The following is a 20193-nucleotide window of genomic DNA, read 5'->3' as shown; positions in this document are numbered from 1 at the left end:
TGGGGGGGGGGAGGGGAGCACAGTCTCCTTTGTGTTTGTTTAGACGTTGGGGTGCTGGTGCGTAGACCTCATCTCCTTGCCTTCCAGCCAGAGACCCTGTCTGACTGGGTGCAGTGCCCAGCACACAGTAGGCGCTTTATAAATGTCTGCCGAATGAATAAAATTGGGGGTGTGGGGGGGATCCAAGTACCACCTAGAGGCCCCCCCCCCCCATCCCGTGCAGGTGCTGTGTGCTCCTTATTCGGCAGGTGTGTGTGTGTGTGTGTGAATGGTCTCCATCCCTTTTCCCCCCGGAAAACCCGGTCGGTCATGAGGTTGATCTGCCCACACGTGGGGGAGCTTTCGAAGCCTTGGGGCCCCTTCTGCGATCTCCTTGGGGAGCCTGCCGAGCCGAAAACAGGAACCGCCGTCTTTCCTTCCTCCCTGACCCGGCCCCTCTGGAGGGATCACGCGCCTGGGAGAAGTGCCTCTCGGTCCGTCTTTGAAAGTCTGCCCCTTCGTTCCCCTTTCCCCATCCGAGCCGTTTCCTCTCTCCTTTCAAAGTTCTTCGGGCCGCGCCAGGCGGTATTGAAAAGAGCTCAGGGCCCGGGTCGGCGTGGCTTAGTGGCTGAGCATCGTCGACCTAGGAACCAGGAGGTCAGGGTTCGATTCCCGGTCAGGGCATGGTTGCGGGCTCGATCCCCAGTAGGGGGCGTGCAGGAGGCAGCCGGTCCATGCTTCTCTCTCATTCATGGATGTTTCTCTCTCTCCCTCTCCCTTCCTCTCTGGTGTCCATAAAAAATATATATATATTTTAAAAGCCCATGTGAGTTCTCTTAAAGGGTTTGGCCTTCAGAAACACTAGAATGGCCCTGACCGGTTTGGCTCAGTGGACAGAGCATCGGCCTGCGGACTGAAAGGTCCCGGGTTCGATTCCGGTCAGGGGCATGTACCTTGGTTGCGGGCACATCCCCAGTAGGAGGTGTGCAGGAGGCAGCTGATCGGTGTTTCTCTCTCATCGATGTTTCTAACTCTCTATCCCTCTCCCTTCCTCTCTGTAAAAAATCAATAAAATATATTTTAAAAAGAAAGAAAGAAAGAAAGAAAGAAACGCTAGAATGTCCAAGTCCAGGGATGGCTTCTCCCCCCACCCTGCTCTGCCCTGGTCCCCTTCACGGAGGGAGAGGGACGGATGCGCTCAGAGCCTGCAGCTGGGCCCCTCCCAGCCCAGCCCTCCTGGCACTCGGCGTGCCCGCTCCCGGCGCGTCCAGAGGTGACGTGTCAGTTGGCAGGAGAGGTGTAAGGAGGGCTGTCGGGGCGATGGGACCAACCACAGCCCAGCCTGGGAACGCGGAGAACTGAGAAATGTGGCAATACTTGGGCGGCCCCGCGCCTCCTCCTGGCTCTTTGTCACAAAACCATAATTAAAAACACTTTTATTTCGTTTTTATTGGTTTCAGAGAGAACGGGAGAGGGAGAGAGGGAGAGAGACACCAGGGAGGAGAATCGGCTGCCCCCTGCGCACCCCCTACTGGGGATGGAGCCCGCAACCCGGGCACGTGTCCTGACCGGGCATCGAACCCTGACCCCCCGGTTCCTAGGTCGAGGACGTGCCACCCCGGAGCCACGCCGGCCGGGCTAAAGCACTTTTGGTTTCTCCTGCCACTGAGAAACCACCAACTGCGTTTCCAGAGGGAACCACCCTCTTCCGTAAACAGCCTCTGGGTTCGAATCTGGTCCCCCTGCCTCCGGGGAAGCTGACTCAGGCCGGTTCCTCCCCGCGGAGAGCCCCGGGACGTTGCGTCTCAGCTTCCTGTGACCTGGGGACGTGAAGGGAGGCAGGTGGGCGGGCGGGCGGGCTGAGATGCAGGCCAGGCCGACCTGCTCACGGAGGTGGTTCCGCTCCTTACCCACGTCCTGTGCAGCCCACGCCGCTGTCCCCACCCATCTGCTCTACTTAATTTTTAAAAAATATATTTTATTGATTTTTTTACAGAGAGGGAGGGAGAGGGATAGAGAGTTAGAAACATCGATGAGAGAGAAACATCCATCAGCTGCCTCCTGCACACCTCCTACCGGGGATGTGCCCGCAACCAAGGTACATGCCCTTGACCGGAACCGAACCCGGGACCCTTCAGCCCGCAGGCTGACGCTCTATCCACTGAGCCAAACCGGTTAGGGCTAGTTAATTTTTAAAAATATATATATTTGATTGATTTTTTTTACAGAGAGGAAGGGAGAGGGATAGAGAGTTAGAAACAACGATGGGAGAGAAACATCGATCAGCTGCCTCCTGCACACCCCCCACTGGGGATGTGCCCGCAACCAAGGTACATGCCCTTGACCGGAATCGAACCTGGGACCCTTGAGTCCGAAGGCCGACGATGCTCTATCCACTGAGCCAAACCGGTTAGGGCAGGGCTAGTTTATTTTTTTTAAAAAATGTATCTTTATGATTTCAGAGAGGAAGGGAGAGGGAGAGAGAGATAGAAACATCCATGATGAGAGAGAATCATGGATCGGCTGCCTCCTTCACGCCCCCCTTCTGGGAATCAAACCCGCGACCCGGGCATGTGCCCTGACCGGGAATCGAACCCTGACCTCCTGGTTCCTAGGTCGATGCTCCACCCCTAACTGCAGACAGACGTGTGCTTATCGTTCACGTTGCTCTTGCGCTTGCTTTGACGCGACCTTCGGATTTGCCTTGTAACGATCGCTCTGTCAGAGCCCGTCCCCGTGTTGTCACCGGGGCTGACCTTACGAGTCAGGGCCGCGGTGCGAGCGTGTTCGGCTTTTGAGCTGTTTCTCACTTTGTCCTCAGAGTTGAGATGAGAAGTCGGGCAGGAACTGGGCCTGTGTCGGGCGCTGGCTGGGCAGCGGGTCTGGGCCTAGTAAGCTGTCCCCTTCCCCGTGTACACATCTCCTGGGGCGCCCAGACCCCTCTCTCCTCACAGGTCCCGTCTGCGAAGGCCACGTCGCACCCCTGAGTCACCTCCCAACTCCCTCCCACCAGCCACGGCCTGAGAGAAAGCAGAGGCCGCTGGGGAGGCCCCAAAAGTGACCACAGGGTTGGGGTGGCTGTGGGAAGGGGGCGGGAAGGCCGCTCCGAGCCGGCCACGGCGACAGTGACACTCCCGTGGCCCCGTCCGTCCCAGACAAAGGCCTCTGTGTTGGGGAAGCCTGAGCCGGGCCATATGCCTCGGGGCTGGCGTGCTGATACGGTCAGGAGGGGCCGCCCGGGGGCAGAGAGGCCCCCGCAGGCCACACGCGGCCGGACTTGCCTCTGGACGGGCCGAGCTGGGGCCTGGCACACGGTCAGGGCTCAGGAAATGCTTGCTCGTCGGTTCCTGGGGCGTTGGGGCGGGGGGGGGGGCGGGGGGGGGGGAAGGGATGGGTTTGTCCCTAAGCTGACGGACAGGCAGGAATGAATGAATGTCCGATCCTTCCTCTCACCATGGAGTCCCCCCCCCGGCTCGCATCTCCCCGGCTTGCTCACAGGCGCCTCCTTGCTTCCTGGGCCCTCTGTGAAGTCAGCCTGACTCGGGCAACGGCCGGAGCCTCAGTTTCCTCACCTGTAAAATGGGTACAATGATGCCAACGCCACAGTCTTCTGAGGGGCACCCGGGGTGGGGTGGGGGGGTGTGTGTGTGTCCCAAACATGGGGCACAGAGCTGACGTTCGCCGTCACCCTCACCCCGACCTGGACGCCTCTGGCTCCCGCTGCGCGTGGTCCTTTGAGGGTACAGGCGGGCTGGGCGCAGTCACCGGACAGAGACAAGGGTGTCGCCAACATTCACACCCCGCCCCCCGCCCTGCAGACCGTGCTTCTGGGTGGATTTCTCCCCGGAGGGGTGTTTGAGGAGCTTTCCTGTCTGAGGGTCAGACGGGCGGGAGACACGAGGTCCCTCGGGCCCGGCTGGGTCCAGACTGAGGCCCCTCTGGAGGGGGGGAGGGGCAGCGGGCGGCCCGGGGTTTTGTTTGGCAAAACCGGCTCAGGACCTGGCCCAGGCGGCTCCCGGGGGCCTTGGACCTAGAGCCGGGCCGCAGATGTGGCTGCGGCAAAGCACACGGGAAGGTGGGGGGCGTGAAATGATGAGGTCAGCCCATGAGCCAGGATACAGGCCTTGGGGTGGGGGTTGGGGGTGGGGGTGGGGGTGGGGTGGCATCTCCATGGCAGTGAGTCCCCACGGAGGGTCCGCCTGGACACCTGGCATCTCAGCCGGGAAGAGCCGTGCTCAGTGGCCCGTGGCCCGAGCCGCCTGCTCTGTGTGCTGCCATCTGCCTGGGCTGGGCTGGTGCTGAGCAGAGCCCGAGGGAGACCCCGGGAGAGAGACCCTGGAATGCCAAGTCCCTCACTTTATTTAAAAAAAATATATATATATATACACTATATATATATATATATATACACACACACACACACACACACATATATACATATATATACACACATATATATACATATATATACACACATATATATACATATACACACACACATATATATACATATATATACACACACATATATATACATATATATACACACACATATATACATATATATACACACACATATATATATATACACACACATATACATATATATATACACACACACATATATACATATATACACACACATATACATATATATACACACACATATATATACATATATATACACACACATATATATACATATATATACACACACATATATATATACATATATATATACACACATATATATATACACACATATATATATACATATATACACACACATATATACATATATATATACACACATATATATATACATATATACACACACACATATATATACATATATACACACACATATATACATATATACACACATATATATACATATATATACACACATATACATATATATACACACATATATATACATGTATACACACACATATATACATATATACACATACACACATATACATATATATACACATACATATATATATATACATATACACACACACACACACACACACATATATATACTATATATATTGATTTCAGAGAGGAAAGGAGAGAGAGAGAAATGTCTATGATGAGAGAGGCCCCAGCTGGTGTGGCTCCGTGGATCGAACATCAGCCTATGGACCGAAGGGTCCCGGGTTCGATTTCCGGTCAAAGGGCACAGGCCCAGGTTGCGGGCTCGATCCCCAGGGTGGGGGGCGTGCAGGAGGCAGCCGATCCATGACGCTCTCTCATCACGGATGTTTCTCTCTCCCTTTCTCTGAAATCACGTCCAGGCCATCGACCCCGGGCAGCCCCGGGCACCGACCTCCGTGAGCGAGGCCTGGAAGGAGAGGCCGGGCTAACGCTCTGAATAGCTCTCCCGAGTCCAAGGCCCCTTCCTGTCCAGGAAGCACTGTGGCTGCGGGCAGGAAAAAGGTGTTTCCGGAAGTGAGGCCAAGACGGGGAGAGGGGTGTGGGGGGCCGGGCGGCTGGCAGCAGGGGCAGGGGGGTCCTCGGGCCTGGCTCTGCCCGGGGGCGGCCATTCAAGAACCGGTGAGAGCCTGGCTGGCGTGGCTCCGTGGTTGAGCGTCGACCTAGGAACCAGGAGATCACGGTTCGATTCCCGCTCAGGGCCCATGCCCGGGTGGCGGGCTCGATCCCCAGTGTGGGGCGTGCAGGAGGCAGCTGATCCATGATTCTTTCTCATCATGGATGTTTCTCTCTCTCTCTCTCTCTCCCTTCCTCTCTGAAAGCAATAAGAAATATATTTTTTTAGCCCTAGCCGGTGTGGCTCAGTGGATAGAGCGTCGGCCTGCGGACTCAAGGGTCCCAGGTTCGATTCCGGTCAAGGGCATGGACCTTGGTTGCGGGCACATCCCCAGTAGGGAGTGTGCAGGAGGCAGCTGATCGATGTTTCTCTCTCATCGATGTTTCTAACTCTCTATCCCTCTCCCTTCCTCTCTGTAACAAATCAATAAAATATATATGTATATATAATCTGCAAGAACATCCTGTGAAAAAGACCCAGGAGGGATCTGGACGGGGAGACCCGGTCCAGAGAGAGAGGATGGAGGTGGCACGTGGGGGCCCCGGGCACAAACCCTCTGCAGACTCGGCCCCTGTGGGTGGGGGCTGCGGGCCCCTGGGCAGAGCCGGCTTTGCAGACAGACGAGGAGAGGAGAGCCCGCATCCGGGTCGTGAGGGGGTGACACTCCGCGGTGGCCCAGATGCCCCGAGGGCTGTGCCTGTGCAGAGGGAGCAGCTGGCTGCCGCTCCCCCGGGGCGGGTTTGTCCGTTTAGGAACCCTGGGGGGACCAGGGTGGTGCTGCAGGGACCAGGGCTGCGGCCTGTGGCGCCCAGTAAAAGGCAGGAGGAGGGATGCTGGGAGAGGGAACCCAGCTGGTCCCCCTTTGTCTGCACGGCATGCACTTCCCGTTGCCGCCACCAGAGGGAGCCATTGCCCAGCAAAACCCAGAGGTCCCCACCCTGTGGGCATCTTCGGGCTGGAAGAGGCCAGTGCATAGTCGGTCCTTCTTCTCCGCCGGGACCTGGGGCTGGGGGACCAATCGCTGGCCAGGCGGGTGGGGGTGGTGGGGTCCGTGAGCAGGTTGGGGGCGGGGGGCGGGAGAGCTGGACCAGTGTTCCCGGCTCTGCATTTGCTCCCAGTGGGCTGGGTGTATAAAAAAATTCTTATTCTTTTTTTTTTTTAAATATACTTTATTGATTTTTTACAGAGAGGAAGGGAGAGGGATAGAGAGTTAGAAACATCGATGAGAGAGAAACATCCATCAGCTGCCTCCTGCACACCCCCTACTGGGGATGTGCCGGCAACCAAGGTACATGCCCTTGACCGGAATCGAACCCGGGACCCTTCCGTCCGCAGGCCGATGCTCTATCCACCGAGCCACACCGGCTAGGGCTTCTTCTTTTTTTTTTTTTTAATTGATGATAAGGAGAACAGATGAGAGAGGAAACATTAATATGTTGTCCCCCTTATGTATGCACACACTGGTTGATTCTTGTATGTGCCCTGTCCAGGGATTGAACCCACAACCTGAGGTCTGAGCTACCGGGCCAGGGCAAAAAATTCTCTCGTTCTTGATTTTGGTTCTAGCTCCAGCTAACCACCACCCTCCCAGCCAAACATCAGCACTCTTTTAAAAATATAGAGAGCCCTAACCGGTTTGGCTCAGTGGATAGAGCGTCGGCCTGCAGACTGAAGGGTCCCAGGTTCGATTCTGGTCAAGGGCATGTACCTTGGTTGCGGGCACATCCCCAGTGGGGAGTGTGCAGGAGGCAGCTGATCGATGTCTCTCATCGATGTTTCTAACTCTCTATCCCTCTCCCTTCCTCTCTGTAAAAAATCAATAAAATATATTTAAAAAAAATATATAGAGATATTTCTTATTGACTTCAGAGAGGAAGGGAGAGGGAGAGAGAGAGAAACATCCACGATGAGAGAGAATCACGGATCGGCTGCCTCCCGCATGCCCCCACACTGGGGATCGAGCCCGCCACCCGGGCCTGTGCCCTTGACCGGGAATCGAACCGTGACCTCCCGGTTCATAAGTCGACGCTGAGCCGCTGAGCCAATGCCGGCCGGGCTAAACGTGTGCTTCTCGAAAGATAACGTACGTGAGTGACTGCCCGACGGACACCATGGTGAGTGCCACTGTCTAAGCCAGAGGGGCGGGCTCTGGTGTCGCCGGGGGCTCTGTCTCTCCCGCCCTCTGGGGAGACACTGACCCTGATCTTGGCAGCGTCCCTGCAGGCCCTGGAGACACAGTTTTCCTTGTGCTGTGCGCGGGCGGCTGCCAGCAGCGGGCACGGGGCCCACGCCGTCCCGGGGACGTGCGTTCTCGAGACCACGGGAACAGAAGGGCCCTTCTTCCCAGGGCGGGCGGGCTCCGTGGCGGGCGCGGCGGGCACCGAGCCGCCTCTGTGGGAAACATCGGCTCTGTCACCAGGAGGCCTCGGGATCCGCAAAGCGTTTCACGGCCGTTTTTGTTTGTTTATTTTTAAATGTATTCTTACTGAGCTCAGAGAGGAAGGGAGAGGGGGAGAGAGAGAGAGAGAGAGAAAGAGAGAGAGACAAGCGTAACTCCGATGCAAGAAGCAAGGCCGGTCGCCTCTCCATCACCTTCTCTCTCTTTCCGGGCAGGTGCGTGTGCACACGTGTGTGTGTGCGTGTGCGTGTGTGTGTGTGCACACGTGTGTGCTGTGCTGTGTGGTGATGTTTACCCGCTGTTCCCCGTCGCTCATGTGCGAATCCTGTGATGGTCTCCATCCTCCACGCCCCTCCCTTGCCTTCCCCAGACCGCAGGGCGTGACCTCCCTCCCTTAGTCCCCACCCCCACCCCGGCCGCGGGAAGGCGGGAGGTGACCAGCTGCTGCTCACGGGACTCGATTAGGATCTCGTGACCCATTAGGATCTTGACGGGGTGGTGGTTGGACATGGGTACCCACCCTCCCCACGCCCTGCCCTTCCTGCCCGTCGCTGGGAAGCTGACCAGCACCCCACCCTGCCCGCGGGGGGCCAGCTTTGGTTGGCACGGGGGCCGCTGTTGTTTTCTCTGACCGGGCTGCCCCCCCGCCTCCCCCGGCCTCGGGGGCATGGGCTGGGTCCGAGGGGTGCCTGCTGAGATTCATGGGGTTCCCTGCCCATCGGGGACAGGTGAGCCGCCCAGCACAGGGATCTGCCACCCGTTATTCTACGGGCAGCAATTCTCAGCGTCGTCCCCGGGGTCCATTTGGTCTGTGTGAACCAGCAATGTGGACCTACTGTGTGTGCTTATGACATCCTGTGCCCAAGGCATCAGCATAGGGACACAGCTTTCCAGGCTCCAAGGGATCTTTCTCTCTCTCTCTTTTTTTTAAAAATACATTTTATTGATTTTTTACAGAGAGGAAGGGAGAGGGAGAGAGAGTTAGAAACATCGATGAGAGAGAAACATCCATCAGCTACCTCCTGCACACCCCCCACTGGGGATGTGCCCGCCACCAAGGTACACGCCCTTGACCGGAATCGAACCCGGGACCCTTCAGTCCGCAGGCTGACGCTCTATCCACTGAGCCACACCGGTTTCGGCTCTCTCTCTCTCTCTCTCTCTCTTTTTTAATACATATATATTTAAAGTAATTTTTTATTGATTTCAGTGAAGAAGGGAGAAGGAGAGGGAGGAGATAGAAACATCAGTGACGAGAATCGTTGATCGGCTGCCTCCTGCATGCCCCCCACTGGGTGATCGAGCCAGCAACCCTGGCATGTGCCCTTGACTGGCATCAAACCCAAGACCCTTCTTCGGTCCGAAGGCCGACGCTCTATCCACTGAGCCAAACGGCCTAGGGCTTAATATGTTTTTATTGATGTCAGAGAGGAAGGGAGAGGGAGGGAGAGAGAGAGAGAGAGAGAGAGAGAGAGAGAGAGAGAGAGAGAGAAACATCCATGATGAGAGAGAATCGTGGATCGGCCGCCTCCTGCTCGTCCCATCCTGGGGATGGAGCCCACCACCCAGACCGGGAATCGAACCGTGACCTCCTGATTCACAGGTCAACGCTCAACCACGGAGCCACGCCGGCCGGGCCGTGTCATTTTCTGCTGGGGAAAGGGTGTGGGATGTCCGTAGGGTGCTCTGCCTTGTGGCAAATAAACACACACGGGGAAAGATGCTGTGTCAGTAACGCTCTGAAATGGTTCGGGGTGTGGGGGGGGGTTCCTTGCACTAAAACGTGGAGCTTTTCTCTAATGTGAAGACCACCGCTAAAAAGTCCATCAATCCCTGACCGGTGTGGCTCAGTGGATAGAGCGTCGGCCTGCAGACGGAAAGGTCCCAGGTTCGATTCCGGTCAAGGGCATGGACCTTGGTGGCGGGCACATCCCAGTGGGAGGTGTGCAGGAGGCAGCTGATGGATGTTTCTCTCTCATCGATGTTTCTAGCTCTCTGTCCCTCTCCCTTCCTCTCTGTAGAAAAGCAATAAAATATATTAAAAAAAAAAAAAAGTCTATCAAACGTATAGACGTGGAAACGCTGGGGGAGAGCCGGCGGCCGCTCTCCGCGGGCCCCGGCCTGGGCCTGCCTGTGCTATCTGGGGCGTCTGCGGGTTCTGCAGGTGGGTTTCCACGCCGGCTGCTATTTTAGGCCGCGTCTGAGCTCACACGCTCTGAGAGGCTGACACCACGCTTTGTCGGGGGACATTTATATCCTGAATCTGTCACACACCAGGTCGGCCGGCTTCCTCCCACAGACGCGGGATAATCCGTGAAGAATTGGGGCAAGGTGGGGGTGAGGGGGGTCGGGGGGGAGAGGCTGCAGGCCTGACCTATGCAAAGGGCCGGGTCAGCCCTGGGGGGGATGGACCAGCCAGGGGGGAGGACGGGTCAGCAAACCCTCAAGGGTATCTGTCCTGGGAAGAGCCCCAGAGGCCTGGGTGCCCCCGGGGTGGGGTGGGGGAGGATAAACTCTCTCCCCCTGCTCAGCCTGAGGGTCAGCCTGAGGGGCTGGGGCTGTGGCAGGAAGCCCCGGGGAACAGCGTCCCTGTCTGAGGTCTCTGAGGGCTGCTCGGAGCGAGGCCTGCTCCAGGGGCCTCAGGTATAGGGGAACGTCGCCTCCCGGGTGTCCATCCCCAGAACAAGGCCTGACGTGTGGCCTGTGTCCCCCCATCAGCCCTGCAGCTGCCTCTGCTGCCCGCTGACCCTGGTCGCCCGTCGCTAAGGCAACAAAGCCCTGGAGTTTGCCGAGCGTCGCGGAATCTCAGCACCCATTTCCGCCGTGTCCGCGTGCACCCCACCCCGCCAGGCAGGAACGGGGTGCCCTGTGGCCTCCCTGTCCCTGCCTGGCCCACTGAACATGGGGATGGAAGAGCAGGGAGAATGGCTCAGTGGGTGAGCATCAACCTAGGAACCAGGAGGTCAGGGTTCGATTCCCGGTCAGGGGCACATGCCTGGGTTGTGGGTTCGATCCCCAGTGTGGGGCGTGCAGGAGGCAGCCGATCCATGACTCTCTCTCAGCATTGATGTCTCTCTCTCTCTCCCTCTCTCTCTCTTTCTTTCTCTCTCTCTCTCTCTCTCTCCCCCTTCCTCCTGAAATCAATACAAGTGGGTTTTTGTTTGTTTGTAAAGAAAAGCAAGGGCAGGGAGGTCGGACAGGGCTGGGGCCTGTCTCTGGACTGGCCAGGAAGCAGCCGTCGTCCCTGGGGAAGCTCCACGGACCAGCCCCGCGTCAAGTCCCCGGCCAGGCCTCGTTCAGAGCCCCGACGGGGTGTTCGCTGTGGCGGTCACGCTCACAGGGAATGACGAGGGCGCGGGGCCTGTCCCCGAGGGATTTCCCGTGCAGGCCAGACACCCGGACTCACTCAGGGCACACAGACAGCCGGGGGTCAGGCCGAAGCCGGCCACAGGCCACTGACCCCCCCCCAAGCACCGAGTTCCCAGAACACGGCTGCTGACCGAGGCTCTCTCTTCTGCAGAGAGAGTGTGTGCATGCACATGTGTGCGCGCATGTATGTGCACACACATGTGCGCGCGCATGTATGTGCACATGTGTGTAAGTGCGGATATGTGCATACGTGGATCTGATATGTTAATATGCACGTGTGCGTATGTACATATTGCATGTGCGTGTGTGTGTGTGCATGTGTGTGTGTGTCCAGCCCTGCCCTGGGCCAGCTCTTCCCCGCACTGTCCTGAGCAGATCCATGGTCCTCCCTCACGCCTCCTCCCCCAGCCCCCCCCTTCACACCCCCCCCCGCCTCTCTGTCACATGCTCCTTCGCCAGCTCAGCCAGGATACTGCATAATGGCAGCGGGAGGCCCAGATTGTCTCCTGCCCAGGCCGGCCTGCCGCTGCCCTGTGGCCGCCCGCCCTGGGCTCGGCCCTCTGTGTGGCCTCCACTGTCCCCGAGACCCCTTATCTCCCGGGGGCCGCCTCTGCCCACCCTGCGGGGGAGGGGGGGAGGGGGGGAGGGGGAGCTCGTCCACAGACCGCTGGCCGCCCTGACCCAGCCCTGGGCCCACCCAGTCTCCAGGCGGCCCAGTCCCGCCCAGCCCACGTCCGGCTCCGTCCCAGAGATTCTGAGAGGCCGATCCCGTAGCGGCTCAGATGTGCCGGGTTCGAGTTCTGGCGTTTGCTCTTCAGGGCTGTGTGACCTCTGGGGCTCAGCCTGTGTGGGGGGGTCCCCAGCCCCCACCCCTCTGCTTTCTAATTTCCTTGTGTGCCCCGGCCCGGCCCGGTGTTGGTTCCTGAGCCTGTGGGAGAGGAGACGGGGGGGGGGGGGCAGGGGAGGGCAGGCCCGTCCCCAGCTCAGCAGCCCTGCGCCCCAGCTGTGCTCATTGTCCAAGCCCCCCCAACAAGGGTCCCTGTTTCTCGGCCGCAATTAGGACAGAACGCTCCTTATCTTCCGTGCCCGTCGCCGTTGTCCGCACGGCCGGCCGGCTGAGGCCCTGGAGACGCCAGCGGGGGCAGCGGTAACCCCTTCCTGCCGGTGCCAGAGTCAAAGGCCAGAGCCAAAGGCAGGCCCCACAGGCAGCCGGCCCAGGGTGGCTCTCTGACTGTCTGGGCGACCTTGGGCCGACCTTGACCTCCCTGAGCCCGGGAGTCTTTCCCCTCCTGCCCAGGGAAGCCGTGGACGTGAAGGAGACGCTGCTCAGATGGTCCGTTTTCTCGAGCCACGGAGCAAGCCCTCCCTGGGTCATGGCTAACGACGCTCCCACGATCAGAGCGTCAGAGCGCTGCAGAGAAAGCGTGCAAGTCGCCGAGCAGACGGCGGTGCCGGGACTGGGGGGTCGGCACCTCCAACTACCTGGGCGGGGGCTGGGGGGTTGGTTTTGCAGTTAGCAGCCCCGCCGGCTGCCAGTAAGTCCCCGCCTGCCTTGGCGTGTGCCCGGGGTCAGGGAGGCGTCACTCCCACGAGACAAGGTGCCGTGAGTTGTACCGACGTGTAGGTCGCTTAACCACCGGGAGCACCCATCCCGCTCCAGCCTCTCCGCCAGCCCCTGCGGCTTAGCCTTGCTGGTTCCGACCCGACCTGACCCGGGTGTGGATGGATGCCTGAGGAAGGGCTGTGGGGGAGCTGGGCGGAGCCTCGCCCGCCTGCTGAGTCAGCCAGGCCCCTAGCCCTTGGGGACGGGGCGGCAGGGGTGGGGCACCGTGGTGCTGGGTGCAGCTAGGTGCAGGGAGCTGACTCACTCGTGACCCCAGACAGTGACACCCCCGACTGGCACGCCCTAACCCTTCTCCTGCTTCCTTTCCTTTTTTAAAAAATATTTTTATAGATTTCAGAGAGGAAGGGAGAGGGAGAGAGAGAGAGAGAAACATCCATGATGAGAGAGGATCATGGACCGGCTGCCTCCTGCACGCTCCCTCCTGGGGATGGAGCCCGCACCTCGGGCGTGAGCCCTGACCGGGAATCGAACTGTGACCGCCCGGTTCCTAGGGTGACGCTCAGCCCCTGGGCCACGCCGGCCGGGATCCTGCTGTCTTTTCTGCGCACTCAGCACCCCCCCACACCCGACTGCGCCCGTGTTTTCTGTGCCCGGCCCGGCCCCTCTCACTGGGGCACAGTGGGCGCCTGGGGACAGGATGGGGGTTCACGGGGTCCAGCTCTCTCCTCCTTCTCTTCCGTGAGGCAAAGGTCTCCAGCGCTTCTCTGATCTTTGTCTCCCTCCCAGGACCTCGGTCCCAGGGCGGGGGGAGTGGGGGGGCTGTGTAGTTGTCACCCCTGAACCGTGAGTGACGGGCTGTCAGACGCTGTCACACGAGGCGGTGTGTGCCCGAGGCCTTTTTGTCAGGCAGCCAGGAGGGAACAGGGGCTCAGCCAGGGCCCAGGTGGGCTCCGTGGCCCCCATACTCCCAGCCTAAGCAGGGAGGCTATGGGAGCCAGGGTGCACTGGGAGATGCGCTTATGCAAATGTATGCAGATGTAGCCCCTCCCCCTCCCCACCCTGCAGCTCTGCCACCGGGCTCTGGGCTGAAGGGAGACCCCCCAACCCCACCCTGAACCCATCCCAGGTGTGACACCTCCCCTGGCCTGAGAGGTGGGCTCCCCCTTCTCCCTCCCACCCACCCCACCCCCACAGTGAGTCAGAGGGAAGGGTGGGGGGGCAGATTGAGAAAGACGGGGCCATCCTCCCCCAAACTCCGGGCTGCCTTCCCTGCACGGCCCCAGGGAGCCCAGGGCCACCCTTCAGGCGGGGCCACAAGGCTCAGGGTCAGGCTGAGCTGTGGGGAGGACAGGCTGTGACAGAGCCTCCTCTCCCCGCTGAGGAAGGGGGAGGCCCACCTGCGTGGGAAGGAGCAGGGGCTGCTGGGATGGGATGGGGAAGTCCCCCGGGCGGCATGGGGGCTGGCGAGGCCGCGGGAGGGGGTGGAGCCGGCTTGCAGAGAGCTCTGGGAGCAGACTCTTTAGAGGACCCCTCGGGGGGGCAGAGGCAGAGCCACTGGGGGGGGTCCCCCTTCAGCAAGGACGGGCTGAAGCCTGGCCCCACCGCGCCCAGGGGAGCTGAGGGTCTGGTTGCTACGAAGGGGGAAGGAGGGAGGAGGAAAGGCCGGGAGGGAGGCGGGCATGGTCCCTCGAGAGAGGATGGGAAATGGATTCCGTCTGTGACACGTGGGTGGCAAGGGAGAGGCTGTGGGTGAGGGGCTGTGGGTGAGGATGGGGGCTGACCCCTTCCTCTTCAGCAGCCTGGCTGGCAGGGCCTGGTGAGAAGGTGGCGTCTGGGAGCTGGGAGCTGTCCAGCACGGAGCCTGCTGAAACCAGGGGCCTGAAGGAGGCCTCCGGGGAGGGTGCTGGCTGCCCCGTGCCCTCCGGCTCCTGCCCGCCCCCCCTCTGCTCCAGAGACAGAGACACATGGGCACCAGACATGTCCCTGTCCCCGTGGCACCCAGAGCTTCCTGCTGGGGGAGGTGCTGAGCAGTGGGCCAGGTTCCGTTTCTTTTTATTGATTTCAGAGAGGAAGGGAGAGGGAGAGAGAGGCAGAAACACCCATGATGAGAGAGAATCAGGGATCGGCTGCCTCCTGCACGCCCCCCAGTGGGGATGGAGCCTGCAACCCGGGCCTGTGCCCTGACCGGGAATCGAACCCTGACCTCCTGGTTCCTAGGTCAACATTCAACCGCTGAGCCGGAGCAGCACCGGGGTCAGGCCTCCTGCACTCCCTAGCCCTCTACCCCGGCTTCCCAGCCTCCACCAGCCTGAGGCGCCATTCCTCTGATTGCTCCAACCTGTCTCCACCAAACACCTCCCACGGTGTCTCCCCAGCCCTCCCGCCTCCCCCCAAAGCCGCTCAGCTGTCCTGCTGGGGGCCCTGTGGCTCAGCTGTCCTGCTGGGGGCTCTGTGACTGTCTCGCCTTGGAAACCACAAAGCTATCACATCACCTCCTAACGCGCCCCTGGGGCCTCTGGTTAGAGTGGCGGAGGAGAGGAGCAGCCGACACCTCCCTGCAGGCTACAGAGCCCCCCCGCCTTGCAGCCCCCCTCGGAGCCCCCCTGCAGCCCCCCTCACTCCCATGGGCTGAGGCTGAGCAGGATCCATGGCCGGACCAGCGGCCAGGCCAGCTGAGGGGCCCGGCCCTCTCCTCCCATCTCATCTCCGGAAGCTCTGCCCAGCCCCCCACCTGCTTCCTGTTTGGTGAGGATGCTTCCTGGCTGGCTGTGACTGGCTTCCTCTCCCAGCCCTCTCTCCCCCGTGTACCATCTCCTGCCGCCTCCGTTCCTGGGCAGTCTGCACCCCCCCTCCGCCCTGCACCCCCCCTCCGCCCCGCACCCCCCCTCCATCCCACGGGGGAGCAGGGTGCAGCCCTCTGCAGAGCGCCAGGGTGTGGGGGCGTCAGGTTACTCCTGCAGCTACGGAGCGTCTTTGAGGTGCCAGGCGGGGAGCCCAGGGTGCCAGGAGCCCAAGCTCTGTTGGGGCAGCTTGGGAGCTGAGCCGAGGAGCCGTGTTGACTGATGAGCTAGTGCAGTGGGAGCTCAGGGCGGCCGCTGTGCTCCCCTTAGCAGTCAGGGCGGCCTTCCTGGAGGAGGTGATGTTGGAATGTCCGAGCTGAACACATAGGCGAATGCACATTAACTAAGAAAGGCTTGAGCTGGGCCGGCGTGGCTCAGTGGTTGAGCATCAACCTATGAACCAGGAGGTCACGGTTCGATTCCCGGTCGGGGCACACGCCCGGGTTGTGGGCTCCATCCCTAGGAGGGGCGTGCAGGAGGCAGCCGATCCGTGATTCTCTCATCATCATGGGTGTTTCTGTTGTTGTTTTTTGGGTTTTTTTTTTAGTGTGTTTTTTTAAAATATATTTTATTGATTTTTTTACAGAGAGGAAGGGAAAGGGATAGAGAGTTAGAAACATCGATGAGAGAGAAACATCGATGAGCTACCTCCTGCACACCCCCTACTGGGGATGTGCCCGCAACCAAGGTACATGCCCTTGATCGGAATCGAACCCGGGACCCTTCAGTCCACAGGCTGACGCTCCATCTACTGAGCCACACCGGCTAGGGCCATCATGGATGTTTCTATCTCTCTCTCTCCCTTCCTCTCTGAAATCAATAAAAACAGCCCTAACTGGTTTGGCTCCGTGGATAGAGCGTCAGCCTGCAGACTGAAGGGTCCCGGGTTCGATTCCAGTCAAGGGCATGTACCTTGGTTGCGGGCACATCCCCAGTGGGGGGTGTGCAGGAGGCAGCTGATGGATGTTTCTCTCTCATCGATGTTTCTAACTCTCTCTCCCTCTCCCTTCCCCTCTGTAAAAAAAATCAATAAAATATATATATTTTTAAAAAAAGAAAATAAATCAATAAAAATATTTTTTTTGGAAAGAGGAGTGGGCCGAGCGGCCGTTCACGCCCAGGATTGACGGAAGCGCGGGCTCCCCCCCACGGCGTGGGCCTCCCGGCAGAATTCCCCCTCCCCTGCTGTTCAGGAGCCTCTCTCTGTGCCGCTCCCCGTCCGCCCTGCGCCCTGTAAACACAGCTATGGAAACACATCTCCGCGTGTTTGTTTTGCTTTGTCGCTTTCCGTGAGGGCGTCAGCCTCAGAGCAGATGCACACGGTAGCCGGCCCCGGCCAGTTCTCTCCTCCGGCGTCCCGTTCCTTTCTTTTTTTTTTTTTTTTCTTTTTCTCTCTCTTCACCCAGGTCCAGTCTCTGCTTCTCTCCCCGCCTGACCCCCCCAGGGTGTTCCCGCTTCCCCACCTTCCCTCCTCAGCCTTCCTGCTCCTTTAGGCCTCGGCAGCCAATCCTGTACCTCCCCGCATCTCGTTGCCAGGCGACAGGCTTCCTACCTGCCCCATTGTGTTCATGTCGCCATGACGACAAGGGTTGCCCAAAGAGATGGGGGAAAGTTGGGTCGTGGGAGGAGGGGGAGGCGAGACCCCGGATTTCGGGACACGGGTGCAGTTTTCCCGGCAATAACCGGCTCGCTCGCGCGGTCCCCAGAAGGTGCCGCACATATTTCCTAAACCAACATCCATGAGACAGTCAATCAGGTGCTTGACGGGTCTGGAGATAGAGCAAGAGACTCCGGCTTGGGGACATTCATGCCGGGGCCAAGGATGGGAGCCACGGGCGCTTTTGCTTATTTTTACTTAATTTACTTTTTTTAAAAAATATATATATTTCTTTATTGATTTCAGAGAGGAAGGGAGAGGGAGAGAGAAACATCCATGATGAGAGAGAATCACTGATCGGCTGCCTCCTGCACGCCCCCTACTGGGGATCGAGCCCACAACCCCAGCATGTGCCCTTGGCTGGAATCGAACCTGGGACCTTTCAGTCTGCAGGCCCACGCTCTATCCCAGCCGTGGGCAAACTACGGCCCGCGGGCCGGATCCGGCCCGTTCGGCTGTTCTATCCGGCCCGCGGAGCCGAAAGAGCGGAGGGTTCTCTTGCTCTCCCCTCCGCTCCTTTACTTTGAATTTATATTAGTTCACACAAACACTCCATCCATGCTTTTGTTCCGGCCCTCCGGTCCAGTTTAAGAACCCATTGTGGCCCTCGAGTCAAAAAGTTTGCCCACCCCTGCTCTATCCACTGAGCCAAACTGGCCAGGGCTACTTATTTACTTTTAAACATTTATATATATATATATATATATATATATATATATATATATATATTGATCTCAATATATATATTATTGATCTCAGAGAGGAAGGGAGAGGGAGAGAGAGAGAGAAACATCCATGATGAGAGAGAATCATGGATCGGCTGCCTCCTGCACGCCCCCTACTGGGGATGGAGCCCCACACCCCGGGCCTGTGCCCTGATCAGGAATCGAACCCTGACCTCCTGGGTCCTAGGTCGACACTCCACCCCTGAGGCAGGTATCGGGCCACACCCTGTTGCTGGCAGGGTCTCCTGTCGCTGGCAGGGTCTCCAGGCTGGAGGTCCCGGTAGCCCTGGACTTGGGGGCCTGGGACGTATGTGGGGGTGGTGAGCGGCCCTCCCTCCGTCTGCCTGCCTGGAAAAACCATCTGGGCAGGGGGGTGGGAATTCCAGTTGAGGGAGAAAAATAATCATCAGGTGTGAGAGGACGTAGCTGACAGGCCGGCAGGGAGAGCGGTCACCTGGCCCGCTGCCCGGGGGTCTCCTTAGGCTCCGGTTTCTGTGTCTGCCATGAGCCTCCCCACCCCCCCCTCCACCCCCAAGGCCCCGCTGACTCCTTCCCCGCCCCCTCCGTCCGCTCCCGGGCCCATCTGGAATCTGAGCTATTGCTGGGGAAACCAGACCCCCCCCCCCCCAGGAACCCCGGCCCAAGGAAGGAATGACGGGGAGAGAGGAAATGAGACAGGGTGCCCCCTGGGCTGACTGCGGGGCACCTCCCCAGGGGCCTGGGCACTTAAGAACGCCAGGCTCTGCCCGGCCGGCGTGGCTCCGGGGTGGAGCATCGACCTAGGAACCAGGAGGTCAGGGTTCGATTCCCGGTCAGGGCATATGCCCGGGTTGCAGGCTCCGACCTCAGTGGGGGGTGTTCAGGAGGCAGCCGATCCGTGATTCTCTCTCATCATGGATGTTTCTCTCTCTCTCTCTCTTTCTCCCTTCCTTGTGGAAATCCATAAAAATCTATTTTTTAAAAAAAGAAAAGAAGCTGAAACCGGTGTGGCTCAGTGGATGGAGCATCAGCCTGCCGACTGAAGGGTCCCGGGTTCGATTCCGGTCGAGGGCTTGTATACCTTGGTGGCGGGCACATCCCCAGTAGGAGGTGTGCAGGAGGCAGCTGATCGATGTTTCTCTCTCATCAATGTTTCTAGCTCTCTATCTCTCTCCCTTCCTCTCTGTAAAAAATCAATAAAATATATTTTTAAAAAAAAGAAGAAAAGAAAAGGTGGGGGCACCGTCCCCGGGAGGATCCTGCCCTGGGACTCAGGGGAAACAGGCCGGGCTGGTGTGACAGGTGGCCTCGCGGTCCTGGCTCCCTCACGCGCTGGTCAACGCCAGGACGCTGACCTGATTCCGTCGCCTGAGACGCCCGTGGCCCGTCCTGTCTCTCCTCTGAGAACCTGCTGCCGTCGGGCCGAGCGGAGAGGGTCTGCAGGTCTCAGGCTAAAGGCGTCCCCGAGGGCGCTGGCGGAGGCCCGGGCTTCAGGGAGGACCCGCCGCTGGCTCGCTCGCGGGCCCGGTCCCCATCCGGAGCCAGGAGCCAGCTCGGCGAGCGAGCGCTGGGAGGCCTGGGCCCCCGCCCCTCCCCCTGCCCAGCCCTGGTCTCCTCAGCTTCCTGCCATCGCTCTGTGCCCTCGGCCACGCCCACCCTGCCACCGGCCAGGCTCACGTTCCTGTAAACACTGGACCCCCCATCACAACACCATAAGGAGGCTTTATTATTATCGTTGTCCCCGTTGGATAGCCGAGGAGCGGGGCCCAGGGTTAAGTAACGGAGGAGCGGGACCCAGGGTTAAGTAACGTACTCGGGACCTCAGATGGGAGGCAGCTGGACTTGCACTGGAGGGTGGGGGGTGGGGCGAGCGGGGGTGTGTGTGTGTGTGTGTGGCTCTGGGACGGTGGGTGTCCTTGTCCCCACACTCCCCTGCGCTGAAGCCAGACACTCCGTCCTTCGCCTGGAGTGGCTTCTCCTTCCTGTTTCAAAGCCGGTGAACACGGCCCCCTCCCCCCCCCCCGAAGGTGAATGATGCGCCCCGTTTATTCCTCCCGCGGTGGGGGCCTCGGACCCAGCAAGCAAGGACCCTCCAGACTTTTGTTTCTTATTTTTAATATATTTT

At 59.3% G+C, this 20193-nt stretch overlaps 1 protein-coding gene across 1 annotated transcript in view; it reads left to right on the top strand.

Moving 5' to 3' along the window:
* NAV1 (neuron navigator 1) overlaps positions 1-20193 on the top strand; it is a 116360-nt gene that overhangs the window by 2345 nt on the left and 93822 nt on the right.

The sequence above is a fragment of the Plecotus auritus genome, assembly GCF_963455305.1.
Source record: "Plecotus auritus genome assembly, chromosome: 14".
Lineage (NCBI taxonomy): Eukaryota > Metazoa > Chordata > Mammalia > Chiroptera > Vespertilionidae > Plecotus > Plecotus auritus.
Note: the sequence above shows the minus strand (reverse complement) of the source record. Positions and strands in the feature narration are given on the sequence as shown.